The sequence below is a fragment of the Pollicipes pollicipes genome, unplaced genomic scaffold (genome assembly GCF_011947565.3).
Source record: "Pollicipes pollicipes isolate AB1234 unplaced genomic scaffold, Ppol_2.1 Scaffold_3087;HRSCAF=3621_pilon_pilon_pilon, whole genome shotgun sequence".
In the NCBI taxonomy this organism is placed as follows: Eukaryota; Metazoa; Arthropoda; class Thecostraca; order Pollicipedomorpha; family Pollicipedidae; genus Pollicipes; species Pollicipes pollicipes.
The window spans coordinates 15,095,366-15,114,648 of record NW_023596225.1 but is presented as its reverse complement, the minus strand read 5'-3'; the positions used below and the strand labels follow the sequence as shown (position 1 = coordinate 15,114,648).

Genomic DNA, 19,283 nt, shown 5'->3' with positions numbered 1-19,283 from the left:
GGCCCTCCTGTTCATATTACCCCTTCGGATGATTTGAACGAACTACGTTGCCGGCATAGGGCTCCCACCTGGCAGTACAAGATAATCGTCAGATTTTAGTTTCGAGTTTATTCGGTCGATCCCCACAGCGCTTTTTTTTGGGGGGGGGGGGCGGACGGAGCGACGATTTCCACGGATGTGGCGCGCAATTTGAAGTGTTTTTTTTTACTTGTGCGCACGAGGTGCAGCCTCGCGCACAAGACGCCATTGTGGGGGCACTATCGGCCGGCAGTGGATATCTCTCATCTGCTGACCGTGCCTTTTTATTTAATTCACCCCTTGAAGGTGCATAGCTAACCACGTGCGGCTTCCCGCAGTGCTAGCCATAACATGGCGGCCGAGTAAACGTACTTAAGGTTGAACTAGAAGACTGCGACTGCATGTATTAAACAGCACTCAGGTGTGGCATCAGCTGCCAATATCGCACACTTGTAAATTACGGGCGGCCTCCGTAAGAATCGGGTGTCGTTATTCAACAATCGCTTCTGGACGACTTCGTGAGCACCGACTTGGGGCCAATGGAGACATTTCGTGACAGCCTGGTCGATCAACCTGATCATTTAAGCGCATCCTTGCTTTTCCAAAGTGTGAATCCGTGACGGGCTACACCGGCGGAGGCCCACTGAACTGAGCTGCGGGCTGTGATATCCCGGTGGGTGCCGACCGCGTGGCCGTCACGTGGCAGCTGTCTGGTGCTCAGCTCCGGCAGACGGTCTGCTGACCCACCCCAGACGGGTCCGGCTGCTGCGGCGGCATGCTGGGATCAACAGGCGCCAGGCCTGCACCTCGGCCGCGCGGACGGCTCCTGGGCTTGCCCGGGATGATTTGAAACGTATGTACATTCTAAGGTCCGCCTTTTTTGTTTATGTCACGCTTCTGTTTAGTCAGTGCACATAGACGCTTGACACGAGCGCGACCACTAAAACGAAATGTGCAAGAGTACCGAAGGCCGACGGAACAAATCTGGCACTGTCGGTGCCCCGCTCCGAACAGGCGCTTTCAAGGATAATCTTAAGGCAAGGCTCGACCGCAGTGCATTTGCGAAGATAACCACAACGAAACCTGCCGCCATTTTGAAAAGCCGGGTCAGAAATATAAAAGCAAACGCAGATATTCTACATGGAACGAAACGTAAACTTCCGGCTAGACCTAGACAGAGATTCATATTCCAAGTAGATGGCTGTCGTTCTGGCATCAAAAGACTCTCTCCGGCTGGCTGCATGTCTGGCAGATGAGATAGCTGACCCGACTGGAGGCTGCAGTTCCGAGCATGGGGCTGGGTTCACCCCCGAGCCACTGCCAACCACACGGGTCAACCCTGAACATTGCATTGTGGTTTACGGATAAATTAATCTGATGTCCGATTTTGAGCGACAATTTTTGCTTCAAACATTCGAACCTATACTGAGTAACAATTATTGAGCGGTCTACGTTGTAACTTTTCAGATGCACTGCCATCGAGCCCAAACCTCAAAAAATTATCCCACTACACCCTCCCAAAAACGACAGGAAAGTCGATGATGATGACGATGATCACGATTTGGGTTTAAGGGCGCGGCGACCGCCAGGCCATATGGCGCCCATATAGGCCTGGCGCCGACAGCAGCTCTATCGGCTGTCGGCGGATGGTACCACACGTTCAGATGAGATCGTCAGTGCTTAAAATCAAGACGGCCCCCACGCAAAACAGCGCATAGGTCATACCTGGTAGACACATAAGCTCAATGACGACAAAGAACATGATTGCAGAGGATGGAGCACACCCATGCACACCTCCAAGGACGCATGATAGCGGAATTGACGCACAGCGCACGAGCGTCGGGAGGAGTCTCGCCATACAGTGGGAGGCAGTAACAGACGGGAGGCACAGCAATAACTTCCGCGAAGGCGATGGCCGACTCCGCTTCCTGCTTCCTGAGACCACAGTCGTTTTAGCTACGGCCGCTTGGTGGCGCCAGGTGCGGACATTGACTGCGAGTTTGAGTCCTCGGAGAAGTTGATCTGCTGGAAGTCCGTGTCCATTGAGTCTGAAGTGACCGAGAAACCTGCAACAGGTTGTAAATGGTCATAAGCCGATCGATGCCAGCGCTTATGCTATGGAAAAAAGAAAGCAGCGTCAGCGATCAAGACCGTCTTATCCCTTTTCTTGCTTCATGCTGCATACTCGTGACGCCCGCTTGTCCGGGCAGGCTGCAGCGCTAGCCACGAATGGGCCGAGAGGCCCCTGAAGGGGACCCTGACCGGGCGCCCAGCGCACAACCCGCGGAGCGCGGGCGAACGCTCGGCAGTTGGCTCCCTAAAGCATGTAGTCCTGTCCCACCATTGTCCATCCTCCTTCCTCAAATAGTCCTGAAATGATAACCATAATCATAATCATAATCACCATAAATATTATGACAGCCAAAAGAGCAGCAAGTAAGCCTTAAATAATGCACCTGTGTTTGAATCTTCTCCCAGAAATGATGGACTGGGTGTCTCAATAGTCTTTCCACCCTGATTCTGATTTTCTTTGTTTGCCAATGATTTCATCTTCTTTCGCTTCTCAACAGAAACTGGGACCCATTTGTAGATCCTCATTGTTGTATCACTGACTGCCACCCACTTCTTCTCCCTGGAACACACCAACATGCAGGTCTGTGATGTAATCATGTACACCATGAGCCAACATATGGATGGTTGAGTAGTCAATTTCATCATGTTACGCTAATACCTGGAAAACCATACACATGACACAATATACACACAAGCCAAATTGTACAAACACAAATGGAACAAACCTGGAATGTATTACAAAGAGATGGTCAGACTTCCCAGACCAATTCAAAGCATATAGCAGCTTAACTGGTTATGTTGAGTTGGAGAAATAAGCAGTTACAATGAAAATGCAACATAACATCCATGATGTCATAATTACAATGTCTAGCATTTTTGAATACACTCAAAATAATGGTGTAGGTATACATTGGTACCTAATGTTAGAAAAAATCATTCTACATCATTTGTCGTGTTTAAGGCGGAACATATAGTAAATAATCGTAAAATAGGTAGATCCATGCTCCTACCTTCAAATTTTAATAACTACGATAGCGAGCTCCCGAGCGCCGCACGCACCCCACCGCCTCGACTCCCCAGCGCCGTTTCTGCGTTATCGTCGCGTGATTACGATATTTCCGCTTATCAAGAACCATAAAAAATGTATGGGGCCAAGGTAACAATAATAATGCAATGAAAAACGTTTCTTACCACGTCTAGGTACGTTTATGAAATGAACAGGCCAGGATAGTCCAGAACATAGCCTGAACTAACCTAACCTAACCTAACCTAACCTAACCTAACCTAACCTGGCCTGGCCTGGCCTGGCCTGGCCTGGCCTGGCCTGGCCTGGCCTGGCCTGGCCTGGCCTGGCCTGGCCTAGCCTAGCCTAGCCTAGCCTAGCCTAGCCTAGCCTAGCCTAGCCTAGCCTAGCCTAGCCTAGCCTAGCCTAGCCTAGCCTAGCCTAGCCTAGCCTAGCCTAGCCTAGCCTAGCCTAGCCTAACCCAACCTAACCTGACCTAACCTAACCTAACCGACCCCACACCCTATACCCTTCAACCAGTGTCCCATTGGTATCAACATTCCATGCCATATATATGTACCGTACTAAGAAGTTGTGTTTAGCCGCCGTATTCTCATTTTGCTTTCATTCCCACCCAAAAACATCATATTTCCCCACCATGTCAAACAATCTACAAACAATATGGAAGACTGCTTGGATATGCAAGAAACATATTCCATTGGATTCTTGTTACATTGGCCTCATACACTTTTATGGTTCTTGTTGCGTTCCTGTTGCGCAGTAATGTTGTGATCACATGTAGCAATGGTGGTGCCGGGGTCGCGGTTGCTGTGTGATTGCGGCGCTCGGATGTTCGCTATTGTAGTTATTTAAGTTCCAAGGTAAGAGTTTAGATGACCTGTTTTATGATTAATTATGATATGTTCTGCCTTAAAAATGATGATTCATGTACAGTGCTCTTTTTAACATGACGTAGCAATGTACACCCTGACAAAAATAGCAAACATGTCACAATGTTCACATGGATTTCCTTTTAGAATCCTTATTCTTTAGCTCTTGCGCAGTTTGGCCTCTGGTTGGTGTTTAAGATCATATAGAGATAATTTCCCCCTGATTGAGACAGCAACACTTGTCCTGTGGGAGGGAATCAACATGATTTAAATATAAACATGCCCAATAACTGGCCTCCCAGGTCTTTAGCTAAACTACAACCAACACTGTTGTTGATTAATTCTGATAATTAGATATTTCCAAAAAACATAACTTCTCTAAATGTAAAAAACTATCTTATGACAGATGGCATCCTATGCATTCTGGCCATATCGACTTGATCCCACAATCAGTCCAGTTTGATGGAGTCAAGTATAGTTGGCTAGAAGCAACCATTCAGCGAATTCTTACCATTTACGAACTTTGTCCACAGTATGCATAAAACGCTTGCCATCATCCTTTGTTCTGCTCCTGGTCTCCGCACGGAAGGATCTATTCATGACTTGCTAGGATGAAGCTATAGTATGCCCTAACGGTAAGCGCTACCGTCTATGCAGCCACAATATAGTAATATAAGGCCGAAGCCGTATACGCGATAATAAGTGGCGGAAGCCTTGATCGTGAATTATCAATGTAGCGCAGCCGGCAATCTGTAATAATGGCGCGGCGATGCGGAAGGTTTGCCACGAGCTTGAGTCGCTAAAGTGACGCCAGCTTACTAATTGACTGGTGCGGTTCTTGTAAAAACTCCTTTCGAAAAAATAACACGTTTGAAACTAAAGAGCGTTTGGCGTATTAATAACTGGATAAGCTCCAGCTTCGAAAAGCAGTAAAGCTGACCAGTAAGATTTCTGATGAAATTACTAGTGTAATAAAAATAAAAGCCAACTAACTCGGCCACTAGCACTCACCCTTATACAAGAGGTATCGTGTAAACATTGTGTCGTGGACAAAATTTCACACGCATTTGAGGGTCATGCTCCTCCCCTGCTTTCGGAGCTGGGCGCCCTTCAGAGTGTTCTCCAATGCTAAAAACATTGGAGAACGGTTCAGGGCGAATCATCAGGCCGCTCTCCGCTCCAGATGATCCGTTCGGCCTCCCAATGATACCTGTGCTAATTGCAGTATACAGGAAGCTACACCATTGGTCTTTCATTTGCACAGCAGGTGGCAGAGCGACCGGTCCGGTCGCCAGCAGCCGTTGGGGCAGATGGACCACACTCGTAGTGTTGCGGGTCCAGGGTTGGTCCTGTCACGAATGGGGTCATCTGAAGCGGCAGCGCCCAAACGAACAGTAGGACAGTCTGGCGAGGGAATCACGGCACTCCCCTCCGCTTAGGTCATCATGAACTGATTTTAGATGAGTAACGCAGCGTTGGACTCTAGAAGCTAGCAGCCCATTAAAGACAGCTGTGTATGCGGCGCCATCGTTCCTGACTTCGAACTGACGCCACTTGCTCGGTGATGATAACTGCATCTGGTCACCAATTGAACGCTAGAGAAATGGAAGGAAAAGGAAAGCCGATGGAACCGGAACTTCAAGGAAAAGCCGATGGAACCGGGGGGTTGCGGATGTGAGCCTGTGCTTACCGTATGCCTGTGATGTAAGCCTGTGTATGTGATATGAGCCTTACCGGATGTGAGCCTGTGTATAGTTGTTATGAGAAATTGTCTTTTCCGTCACTGAAACACCAAACATGTGCATAATTGTTCCGACCGATAGCTAGCAACAGACGTGCGTAGCACCATAGGACATGTTGAGAAGACCGAAAACGTCGAGTGGTGCAACCCTGGGTCAGTACGGGAAGACGCCGGTGGCGATATGGCAGGGATCAACACGGCGTCGGTCGATGATGGTCGGTACATTGGCCACAGCGCCGAGGAGATTCTTTTCGATGTTGTGGTTGGTGAGCCGAGCTCGCCAACTCGCTCGCTGCGGGAAAAATGAGCGTCACTGTTGGACTCTTCTGAAGTTTCCCTGTGGTCATTCCGAGATCGGTATGTATAACGGCAATGTTGTTGACAGCGTTGGAACTGCAGTCAGAGTTAAGGCAGACAGTTTCTGGCGCATTGAACACGAGAACACAGCCAAAATCATAGCTGGATGGTCCGCAAGGCCGCGGTTCTATTGAACCTGGAGAGCATTCGCGTTAAAGCTCGTTCACTATTCCGGTTCCGGCATGAGAGGCTCTTGGGAGTTCCGCATTGCTCAATATGTGCGGTCGCTGAATAAGTAACCAGTTTTCCCCAAGTTGTGTTTCCAAACATTGATAAGACCCCTGTTGGCGTCTACGGTCAGAAGGCGTCGTGTTCACAAGACATAAAGAACGCTCTTTGGAGTTTGGTGTCATCTGACGAGCCAAATAACATTCGTGCAGTCTGTGCGCTTGGTAAAACATGTCACGTATGCTCCTGGGGTGTGTGTGGTCGCCGCACTTCAGTTGTCTTGTTATGCGTGATGCACGGTGTGTCTCTCCGGGCGTTCATGTATATAATGATGCCATTCTTTCGGCTGGCTCCAACGTGGAAGACAATGACAAGCTGATACGTACGGTTCTTGATAGGCTTGAGTCTGCGGGACTGAAGGTGGCCTCAGACAAGTTCCGTCTGTTTCAGAGTAATATGGGCTATCAAATCAAACCGAATCGGATATCCACAGGCCCGGGACTTGCCCAGGTCATAGCTGATATGAAGCTCACATAACATTAAAGTTGGTCCACGGTGTGTTTGGATGTTTCTCTCGTGATTTCGGAGGTTGCTTTACCCATTACCTTGATTTCAATAAAGTCGGTAGCTTTGCGAATACTGGACTGGATCAGTGCAATTCCATTCTGCGGAGTGTGTGTGTGCGTGTTTGTGGTAGGGGATTTACTCAGGGGTGCGTTTCTCAGGCGCACAATTAAGCCTCTACACTTTCGGTACCACAGCCTTCTTTGACGTTAGTTTGTCCGTTCCGAAGCGTGCCCGTTGACATTATTTCGGATGATGAACGTGATCAGTCACAGCCGGGTCTGCGATGCCTTACCTGGGGGTGACATGGTGCTGGGCGCCTGCGCCCGTGCTGGCCTTCGCTGCGCTTGGGTCCTGCAACCGTGCGAACCTAACCGATCGTTGGCGGATCCGATCTGGTTTGCCGACGATGAACACGTATCTTTAAACGGTAAAGTCAACAGCCAAGGCTTTCGTCGGTGCGCCATCAACAGCGAGAAGGGCGCCGCCTGGTGCGCCATCAACAGTGATAAGCGCGTCGCCTGTTGCGCCGCCATCAACAGTAAAAAGGGCGCCGCCTGGTGCGCATTCACGAGTGAGAAGGGTACCGTCTGGTGCGCCATTAACAGTGAAAAGGGCGCTGCCTGTTGCGCCACCAGCAATGAGAAGGGTGCTGCCTGGTGCGCCTTCAACAGTCTACGCGGCATTTAGTTTCAAGTCAGGCGAGAGGCTGCAGCGGCCGTAATGGTCAGATAGTGTGTGACGGCGGCGGTCGCTCTGTCGGAGGACACTCCCCGCCAGAGTGGACCCAGTTTCACGCGTCTGGAATACCCCCTCCACTGCACGGGCTCATGTGTTCAGCGGTTCACTGTTGTGTACGGGCGACATTACTGAACAGTTGTAATGAGCTGCAATGATAATGCAGTAAAATACATTAACTCCAATGAAATGCAATAAAAGTGCCACTCCGCAACCACTGACGCAGCCCACATTCCAGTGATCGCCAGCATTCGCGGCCTGGCAATTAGGTTGTTTCTGTCATGGAGAACCAGCTTTCACCGTCTGCTCCCCCTCCCCTCAGCCGACCTCCCCCGCCATTCGTGAACTACTTCACCCGCTCGCTCGGGGCATGCCAACGGTACCCTGTTTGCACCGGGGCGACGCCCGACTACGGCCGGTCGGACCCCGGGGCGCGGCAGTGCACGCCTCTCCGGAGAGGACAGCCACCCTGCGCGCCGGCCCAGAGAGCGCCGTGACGCCACCTGTCGCGCCGACACCAGCCGCTGGCCCCGCGTCGTCTGCTGGAGGCCTGAGAAGAGACGGGGGTGCAGTGCTCCGGTCAGCGCCAGCGCCAGCAGCGGCAGCGGCCTGACGTCATGGCCGTCCCAGCAGCGCTCGTCCTGGTGAGGGTTCGACTGCTTGCAGCACACGTCGACGAGGCCCATGAGCCGAAATTACTTATCTGAGTGCTCTCGCCGTCGCTGTGTAAGTTACCGCCGCTGAGTAAGCCCGAGGACCGAAATCAAGCACATTTTCAAAAGAGTTCGATTCGATAATTAAGATGGAAATGTGAGTTGACAGTAAGCTATATGGCCTGTTGTATCTGCGTCAACACACCCCGAGTGGACGGTTGGGTACCCCTCACTCGGGTGGGGCGAGGGGAACTTGACCCCCTGATGTTTCACATTAACAGTGCTAGAAACATGTAATTCACAGGGCGGTTGGCCTGTATGTGAAATCACTTCTGTCGAATTTCGAGGGTCCTAGATCATGTCCTTCCGGTCAAATAAGATCAGTGTCAAATTCAGGATTGATGTTTAAATTGACCCCAAACGTTCTCATGCAACCGCCGTAAACGTAGATCCCTGTCTTGAGCAAATCGTCACTGGCACTCATTTATGTCAGGGGCCTTTAATGACCTGCAAAAGGTCCGTGGTGAGCAAAATTCTACGAAACTGTGTCGATTTTTGCATTTGAATAAACGTCCAGAAAGATGCTAGGTGGTATATTGCTTAAAACTAAATGTTGACCTGGGTCATTTTAGGTTAGTGGTTTACTGTGGCCTTTTTAAGAAATCCATGAAGCATGTCTGTTGCGGTGTCTCTTATCAATAAACTCGAAATGAACACCAGAAAATACCTTATGCGTTATGCTCGCGAACAAAAAAGCAGGCTGGTGTAGGCCTCGGCATGACCGTCATACCTAACCCAGGCCAATGAAATTTGTTGTAACCCTAACTGAAGTTGTGTTATTGCCTAAGCAACTATTTCAAAGTTGCGTAGCCTCATCTAGCACCCTGTTGTCGCATCACATTTGAAGATCCTCTTAAAGTCGCCCCTTTTGAAGGCTATAACCTGACTTTGACGTGCCATAGGCTAGCCACCTTACAAGGTACATGTTATGTTTTATGCCAAAAGGCCCGCTATTTAATTGCCGATAGTTGTGCCGTGCAGTTCGCCACTTAATTTGTAAAAAGCTTCGGGGGTCAGATTGCCCCCCACCCATGCGCGTGTTAACACGATGCGGACCGAAAATAAATACAGACTCCGTGTCCACGACATAGAGGAACACCGTCATCACCGGTCAACCGCGTCCACTGCTGTGCCAGGGACGCGGTTACCGTGCTCATCCTGCCGCCAGGGACTATACCTCCAAGTGACTATTGAGCCACTAAAATGAACGGTCTTCCCTCAACCCTTATCACCTATTCGCCCCTAAACACTGGCTTTCCATGGAGTGAAATTTTGACAACATCCCTGGTTGATGCTTACTTCTAGCAGGGCAATTAGCGCACATTCTAGACACATACTTCGCCAAGCCCCAAACGAAACACACGAAGCATTTAACGTTCCTACACTTGATCAGAGCTGTGTAGAATTCTTTGTCATGAGTTCTAAGTTCTTACGTTGACAGTTATCTCCCTTCAATGTACCAAGAGGGACTGGTCAAACGGTGTTATCAACCAACCATCAGTTCCGTGGTCAATACGCGACGTTTCGAAGCTATGCTCATGGTTACGAGTCTGAAACAGATATTGTGACGTACCATGACCATTTACAGCATAACTGATGCCTTGCTTCTAACAGACCTTTGGCAGTAACATATAGATAACAGGGCTATAACAGGTAGAAGCAAAACCAAGACGGATACACAACACAACTACACCAGATTGATAACGGAACTATAACAGATCGATGACACACCAGATGACAGAACAAAACAATTTGCCATTTTTGAATGGAATATTTGGTTTGTCGTCTTGCCAACTACACCGGGATGGAATCCGCATTCAGAAGATCCCCACGGAAGGAATGTTCTGCGGATTTCCGGTGGTGTACCCAGACCGGTACTTTGATAGGCGTGCATCAAAAATAGTAACCACCGACGTCACTAGCTCTCCCCTAACTTGATTTGTCACGAGACACTGTCGCCTTGGTATATTTTAGGCCCAATATTTACATCGCACTGCACTGGTTGCCGCAATGACGTCGTTATAGTAATTTTGCTGTTACGCATTCACGGCACCATTTTACGCAAACCTTGCTACAAAACAAGCACGTCGTATGGTCGTCCAGGCACTAGTCATCAACGTCCCTTCATCATAACGCAGTCATGTTGGATAAACTCTCATGTGTGCTCAATCTGAGCACTCTGTTTTACAACGCTGAGCAACTCTGTTTTCTCTTAACTCTGTTTTAGCTTACGCAAATGGCTTCTTCGTAGTTCCTCCCGCGACGCAGCGTGCTATCAGCCCTCTCCAAGCCACTGAGGAGTGAACGCTTAATGGCTTCGTTTGCGCCCAACGTTTGCGAGCTTCGCTTAGCGTGACCTGACCTGGCTTGACTTGTGATCAGCCGCTGCCCTCGTCACGAGCGGGGTGTGGTCACACCAGCCGAGTTTGGCTAACCTGACCTGACCTACCCCCAGGTGCTGCTCTTGTCACTGACGACGTGCGGCGATGCCAGCCGGGCCCAGTTCCGTCTGATGCTGGCCCCGCCGCTGTGCCCCTGCACAAGCATCCAGTTCTGCTCGGGTGGCGTGTGTCTGCCGCGCATTCCAAACTGGTTCGGCTGTCTGGCGGACCAGATGTGTCTGTCGGGCCGGTGCCGAGGCGGTGTGTGCTGGGCAGCGCCAACCACCACTACTACCACTACCACCACCACCACCACGCAGCGGCCAGACACCAGCGGAGGTGTGGGTTGTCCCACCCCGTCGTGTGGTGGAGTTGGCATGCGCTGCATGGTACTTCCGAACGGATGTAGAGTGCCTGCGTACAAGCCTTCATTATAAAGTTTGAAAAGCGAGATATACAGAGACCTTATAGAACGGAGGAGAATACACGATTTTAAAGCGGTCTCCCTTGAGCGCAACTCAATTCTCCTATTTTGCCTTGGTGCTTTCCATGTCTCTGGAGAAGACCCCTCTTGGCTGGCTCTCTATTCACTTTTTATAAATGTATTCCGACTGGTTTGCATGGGTGACTGGGTTCATGGTGCCTGCTAAGTAAAGCTTGTTGCACACACCCTGAACCCACCACCCAAGTCATACCGCCCAGTTGAACGGATAATTTTGCCTCCGCCCTTGCTCCAGACAAGAATGCGCAGGGTTTTACGTGTCGCGCAATGCTGCGACACGGCCGCTCCGGGCCTGGGTTGACCCTCGTTGACCAGTTGCCAGCTGACCTTTTCCATTTCAGTCGGGCCAATGCGCCCGCTCTGGGTCTCGTACCTAGTGCCGCTGGATTACGAGTCCAGAAGCCTTCCCTTAGACCACTTTCTGCAGCTTCGCACATGAACCCTTCATCAATGTACATGCTTTCCCATAGACGTGACTTCAAAAGTGAATCACACATGTTTGCGTGTTGTTTTGGGGCATTGCTAGTTCGTTGTGACCGATCTACAACAAGTTAGCGGTGTTTTCACTTTTTCGTCACGGTCACAGAAACATAAACGTTTCATCCACCTCGTGTTTCTTAGAAAAGGAAACGCATGTGCGTCGTTGCACACCCTTTAAACGGACGCTTGCGACTGCACGAGCCATATTAATGCACTGAGCCATGGGACAATGGGGGATGGAAGCGAGGACGTGAGAGCCGAAGGCGCTTATCGGTCGGCTGTCAGGACCGCAACTGTCCCACCTTGGCAAAATCTGTCAAGGTGTGACAGTTACAGTAATGACAGTGACGCATCCTTTTTGTAATCCGCCCAGTACATCTGATGTACCGGGCAGATTACATCTGGGCCGGTCAGCCAATATTTTAGGAACGTATTTACAGGAATGTCATTTTGTTACAATTCATATGTACCGTATATGTAACGAATGAATGTGTGTTAAATATTTCACAACATTCTGCATACGCCACGAAACATGAGCGAGTGAAACTCGTTGTAATTGGAAACCCACACGACTATGATCATCAAAGCATTTCAATATGCTTCTTTCTTGAGTTGAGTAGGCGGACATACTCTCATGCCTAGCGTCCGTGTATAGATTTCAAAGGACAGTACTGAGACTATGTAATAGCTTATCATTACGCAATGCATATATATATATATATATATAATATATATATATATATTAAGCTATGGTTTAATCAATACAGCATGGTGCTACGCATATCATACCATTTTAATACATTAGTGTAGGTTTTCAGTCAGTCATTGCAAATTCATACACGAACAGTAGACGTGAGGGGCCTCTCCACCAACTGTACTCATGGAAGGAATGTATTCAGATAGATTGATAATCATATTGGTATGGGTTTCTAATTACAAACAGGCTCTATTCGCTTGTGTTTTGGTGCGATATATAAGGTAACATAAATCACACCTGATATTTACTGCGTTCATCCACACAGCGGGGAAACGACTTTCTGGCTCACCGACGCTCGATTCGTCTGCATCGCAGGAGGAGAGCAGAAATGGTGTCCGAGTATAGCTAGGCCACCGCTTTCTAAGCGAACACAATATCAGATGTTAAAGATAAAAGCATTGATCGGGTTGAAAAGCTGGACACATGTTTACTCATCATGCAGCGGATTTGGGATGCTGAACTATTGCGCAACGAATTCTCTCCACGTGTTCAATTTTTCTTGGAGCTAGACACCCACTCTTCTCAATTACCAGGCTGTCGACTGTTGCCAAGGCCCTAGGACTGTTGCTAGGCGACTCGGGCGACTCCCACCGACTTCCTCAGCCAAACCGAAATCAGGGGTCGTTTTCTTCACATAAATTTGTAACTGCAGGCGCCTTTTCTGAAAGGCACCTTTGCCCTGCAGTACGTGTCGTGCACATGCCTCCGCTGCTCAGCTTAGGATCACCAAGTTCCTTAGCAATATCGATTATGGCTTCTCTAATGTAAAAACACAGAAACTAACCACTCGGCCAGGCACAATCACAGCAAACGTTTCCAGTACGGTTGAACCGGTGACGGTCGAACCAGTGCCAACTGGGCCACAACACCTAAAGCAGTAAAAGTTGCGCCAGCGACAGCTGAAGCCAGTAAAAACTGACTCAGTGGCAATGGTCCCAGCAATGGCTGGGCCAAAGACAAACTAAGGCAGTGGCAGCTGAACTAGGACAAACAGCGCAGTGACGATTGGATCAGGACAACTGAACAAGTGGTAACTGTTTACAACAGCTGAAAGAGTGTCAGCTGAACCAGAGACACCCAAGCTAGTGGCAAGTAGAGAAAACCGCCCACCTGAGACGACCGGTGGTGCGAAGACACCAGAGTCCCGTCTCGGCTTTAGTGGGCGAGGATGTGTATTGAAGCGTCCTGAGCTCAATAAAGTCCAGTGGTCAAAAAGTGCAGAATCACAGCATCCAGCGTTCACAGCACTCAGAAGCCGTCCAAAATCCCTGGACAGAGGAGAATCATAAAGTCCAGGGTTGCAGCGTCCAGTGCTCATAAAGTCCAGGGTGCGTGAGATCCGCGGGTTGGGATATTTTCCCACCTCCCGCAACCCTTCAACTAATGGTTCGAATATTGCCCGATAGAGGGCCACCAGAGCCGATTTCGCCCGCCTCAGCCGATGACCGACGTCATGCGGTACAGTGTTGCCCAGTTAACCACTGGGCATGGCTATGACCAACGTTTTATTTGAAAGCACAAACTTTGCCGCGTTGGCACACGCTTGGCAGCAGGCGCATTAAAGAATTCAAAACTTTGATCACTCGCTCGTGGCATAGGAAATAGCTGGCTCTCTGCGGTAGCTGCACGGTAATCGTGGGAAGCATTTGTCGGGGTTACCTGCTGTTTGGTATTGTGGGCTATGGATGACATTTTTCTGCCGTATTTGTTTCGTTATTTTCTGCATGTGTTGGTGATGCCCTGCCATTTTTTTAAAGGAATTGATGACTGGTCTGTAATGCTGACTGATTTGATGTCTGCTCCAGGTAGGCGCCAATACAGATCGCTAGCTCCTGGCACGCCAACCTATATTGTAAGTGATTTTATTTGACTGATTCCCCTCCTTCCCCCAATTGCAAATCCTTTCACATGCTCCTGCAAACGGGACTTATTCTGAGTTCTATATGCCTTTACTCACAAAGAGACGGGGTAGGAGCTGTTTTATCAACTGAATCCGGACACTACTTTCTGGTGAGACATGCTCAATGGCGCAGCCTACAAACAATTAGTTTTGTCAATTAGGCACGTTTGAAACGGGCGTGGTTTACCAAAATAAGTCGGTTGGCCGAGCGATGAAAGTACAAAAAGGTTACCATGATAATATGCCGACAAATTGGTTTCTCTCCGAATCTGGCTCACTTTCTCACAAATCTGCACGCTGCAACCAAGTTATGGCGAGGGGTGAAACCCCTGCAACTGAATAGGGAGCCGCACTCCTGGTTTCAAGTAAATAGGAAGTAAAAAGCAAACGTTGGCTCCGAACGCATTTAACTGCCTGCCAAACGTCACGCAAAACACTACGCACGTGCCGCGCTTAAAGGCGCTGTTGATTCACCATCTGAACAGCGGAGCCGAGTGTATGCCACTGAGCTGGTTTGCGATAGATTGGCTGAATGTGGAGAATCGTGAGCTTGTATTCGCCATCCACTTCATCAATCCTCACGCACTTTCTTCCTTTTACGCTTCAGAATCTCCAAGTATAGAATTTGGGGTCTAGCAACACCAGTCTGGAGTTTATCGAGATGGGTGCAGTTCGCGCAGCAGAGGGGTGATGGTGGCATGGTGGTTAGTAGTTATGGTGCTCCTCTCTGGACTTATCTATCCTAGGATGGAGTCCTGGCCACACCACTACCGCATGCCACGTACCGAATGCCTGATAAATACGTAATAGAGGCACACGCGCGCTTCGAAATAGCCATGGCAGCCGGTGAGATGTAAAGCCCCAATTGGTATTACAGCCCGTCCCGACAACAACAAAAAAAACAACTGCCGCCTGCCATGTTTGCAGACAATGGCTCTGCTCAATCACTGTATATGTGTGGAAATTATAAGGTGCAATCGATTGTAAGCGGAGCTCAGACACACACGCTAGCCCTGAGGCTGCCTAGCTCGACAGTCCGGCCGGCGGACGAGGCAGCCCGGCCGCCAAATAAAGAACGCATTCACCCGCGCGCCGTCCCTCGCCCGAAAACGAAACCCCGCCACACGCGCGCGAAGCCTGTCCGTGGGTCAGCTCGTCCGCGGTCGAGAAACACTGCCAGCTCAGTCCGGCACGCCGCCATCTTCGCGTCAGAGCCCGAGGCCCCTGACTTGGTTTCATTCGGTTCGCCGCGGTACACATCCCGGCGGACTGGACATCCGGACATGTCGGACATCCCGGGATCTCACTTGTGCTGGACCGGAGCCCCTCCCCCCCCTGCCTCCTGCCTCCCCCTTCTTGACGGACGCCTCAATGGAAGAGCCTCCTGCCAATAAGAAACTAGTACCGGGCAGGGTATCTTTGCCCATTTTCTGAAGGGCCCAAATGCGTCGAACTGGGACCCCAGTGCTTTTTATTAAACCCGCTGCGCTTGGGACCTTTTTGGGTCGGTGAGTGGCCTCGCGTTGATCCAGGGTCAACCATCCCGGCCAGAGGGCCTTCAGCGTCAGAGAGGGGACAAATATACCAAGTGTATTGATAGTAATCAATTGAAAATCTGAAAGGGGACGGATGGTCCTTCAGCCCCCAATCGGGAAATCCATGGGTCTCGGCTTAATGGCATAAATTCTATTGGGGTCTGGCTTTGAAGGGGAGGGGGCAGGGAGAAGGGCGAGGGGTCCAGGAACGCCTGGAGGAACTCTTTTCGGAACCGCTAAGTTCAAATAAAGGACCATACTGAATGAGAAGAGAAAACATATTGTCAAATATAACTTCTGCAATACCGTAGCAGCGTCAAAGCAGTCCAGGAAGCCCCTGTGGTAAACCCGTGGACCTCCCCTGGCTGCTCAGTCGGGACTTCCTGGTCGCCAGGGGTACACTGGCATTTAAGGGAACTTACAACTACTTAGACCTCTGTTGCCCTTTAAACCATGGACATTAAGGGAACTGGAAAACTACTAGGATACCCTGGTCGCTCAGGGGTCGCATTCACCGCTCAGGCACCTCCAGTAGCGCACACAGGACATGTACAGGGGCCGTGCCCTGCCCCCTCCCGCCCAAGGGCTCTGGGGACAGATGATCAAATACCCGGTTCGTGGCTCCGAAGGCCCCGATGGGCTCGGTGGAGACTGTGTTAGGAATCCCGGCCCCGAGTGCGCATAACCGGTATTATTTGCGCATAACCGGTATTAGTTGCGCATAACCGGTATTACAAAAACTTATGTATGTAGGTATAAGATCCATGTAGGAACAAGCACGAGGTAAATTAGGCACGTTGTTCAGTGCATGACCGAGGAACATTGTTCACATAGGTAAGACAACGATAGTATTAGCCTTATTCCTCGGAGCAAAACAAAACAAACAGCAAAATGTGCTGTAGTCGGGTTGATATTTCGGCAACACGCCTTTGAACAGTAGCAGAAGTGAATTTAAAATTCTCTGCCGATGATCCTACTCAATTTTTTCAGCATTCTTTTTGAAACAGCAGGCCACAGTTGTTACAGGATACCAACATTCAGAGGATTAAACAAGGAGCGATTGTCAGCCATTACCACGAAACAATGTCTAAGAACTAGAATGCGCTAACATACGTGTAAATGCTAACAAATTCAGGCAAATGGGCATCACACATCGCGCTTGATTCAAACAGGCAAACAAGTTAAATTAAAAGGATTACACATCGCCCACCAATTATACATGCAAGCGACTTTAATTAAACAGGCGTCGCACACGGACGAGGAACGAGCACCCGTCAGGCATCACTTACACGTGTAAACGACTTCAAGCTAGCACACATCACATATAAAGGCACATATCACGTCCGCATAATCGGCCATGATGAACCCTTTAGGTAAGATTTGGTCGCCGACTTTTATAAGAGTGGATTCATATTTTCCTGTCTGGGTGGCCCTGCTCTGTAGATGACTACAGAGCATATGCATCTACAGAGAACGGGAGCACACAGACAGGAATAAGTGCATCCATTCTTATAAAAGTCGGCGACCAGACTTTAACATACAGGGCTCATCATGGCCGATTATGCGGTGATATGTATTTATGTGTGATGTGTGCTAGCATAAAATCGTTTACATGTGCAAGCGATGCCTGACGCGTGATGTGCGATGCCTGTTCAACTGAAATCGCTTGCATGCATAACAGATGGGCGATGTGTGATGCCTGTTCACTTCATTTGCTTGCACGTTTGAATGAACGAGACGCGTGATGCCCATTTGCTTAATTCGTTTGCATGTACGCGTATGTTCGCGCGTTATATTATTAGATAAGCATTCTATCGTGGTAATGGCCGACAACCGCTTTTGCCTAATCCCCTAATGTTGGTGTCTTGCAAAAATTGTGGCTTGATGTTTAAAAAAACCTGAAAAATCGAGTAGCATCATCGGCAAGTAATTTCAAATTCACTTCTGCTACTGTCTAGGTAAAGGCATCCTGCCGAAATATCAACCCAACTACATTTCTATTCTCCTATTTTTTTCTCCCAGCGATAAGGCTAACACTACTGTTGTCTTATCTATGGGAACAATGCTCCTCGCTAATGCACTGAACAACGTATGCAATTTTTCTCGTGCATGTTCTTACACAGACCTTTTACCTACCTACATCAGTTTTTGTAATATCGATTATGCGCAAATAACACTGGTCATGCGGACCCGGGTCGCAGGGCAAGGATTTCTTATATGATCACTTTGCTTACTTCACTTTGTTATTGTAAACACAAAATAAAGCTACAAAGTGCAGTTTTCTGGGAAATTATATCTTTGACCTGTCAACAACATAGAAACTAGTACCAATCGTGACATCGTGTTCAGAACGATATATTGGTGTTGTCGGCAAGCTGTGTCTTTATAACCTTGGAAACGCCGAGGGAGGTTCGCATCAATTCCCTTTTCCCTATCAGTCTGAGTAGGCAAAACGGCGAATCGGGGCGATGACTAAGACATACAGCGAGCACAGGTTCTTTAGCTTACCTTACCTTTAGCTTTAGCGAGCACAGGTTCTTTATATTGATAAACATGCGCAAAACAGATCGTGCTTTATTCATGTTTTGTTAAGCACCAGAGCGGTCTTAGCATTGATGAGCTTTTCGGATGCTTTCTGGATAAATCTGGTGACAGCTCCCGCTTCTTCTCGCTGGCCGTTGAAGATGACACCACATCTCATGATACAAAGATGATATATTGATATAAATGATATAAATTGATATAAATGATATACATTGATAAATGATGATATAAATTGCATGGCCTGGTATTACTTATAGTCCTCAACGTTCCATTCTTCATTGGGCATTTTCTGGAATTAAAAATTTTGGACAAAGCCGATATCGCAGTACGTTTGTAAACAAGCCCTGCATTACTGCATTCTGGGTAGCGATGCTGTGACGTTATGATGGGACTAAGTCATATGGCACTAACGCTACGGCGTTGTGAAAACGCTGTCCTTTGCGGACTGGTTTATCCCATGACACATTTTCAGCTGGGAAACTGTGTTGGTTTGCACCAGAGTCACAAAGTTATTGCTGAAATTCGTTTACAGCTTGCCCCCGACAGATAGATGGGGCTACCCACCCATCAGTGATATATCCCACAGAACTTTAGCTGGAAGGGCTTAGAAACAGCCTGTATAAGAGAGAACAACATGCAACAACAACAACAGCAATGGACGAAAATGAGATACGGTGGGCCGGACGGGCTCGCAGCACCTTGGCATCCGCATTGAGAAGTTGGAATGCACATCCTGTAGCCTTGGGGAGAGCGTTGTCAGTGGGGATGCAGGGTTGCCTGCCCTTAACGGGGTGGTAAGTGGCGAACTCCGGGGGGGAGGGCTTAAATACATCGAGTGCCATTTCAGCCCAAGATGCGGAATTTTCCTGTAAAATGGGCCGATTTTTGGCAAGTTTTGTCATTTCTGCCAGTCAAAAAG

General features: G+C 49.0%; 1 long non-coding RNA gene across 1 annotated transcript; it reads right to left on the bottom strand.

Moving 5' to 3' along the window:
• Positions 1-402: 402 nt before the first annotated feature.
• Positions 403-4,728, bottom strand: LOC119090519 (uncharacterized). Its single transcript, XR_005093251.1, has 3 exons — positions 4,496-4,728; positions 2,475-2,650; positions 403-2,084 (listed from the first exon to the last, which is right to left on the bottom strand). It is a non-coding gene; the product is annotated as an uncharacterized LOC119090519 (long non-coding RNA).
• Positions 4,729-19,283: the final 14,555 nt, after the last annotated feature.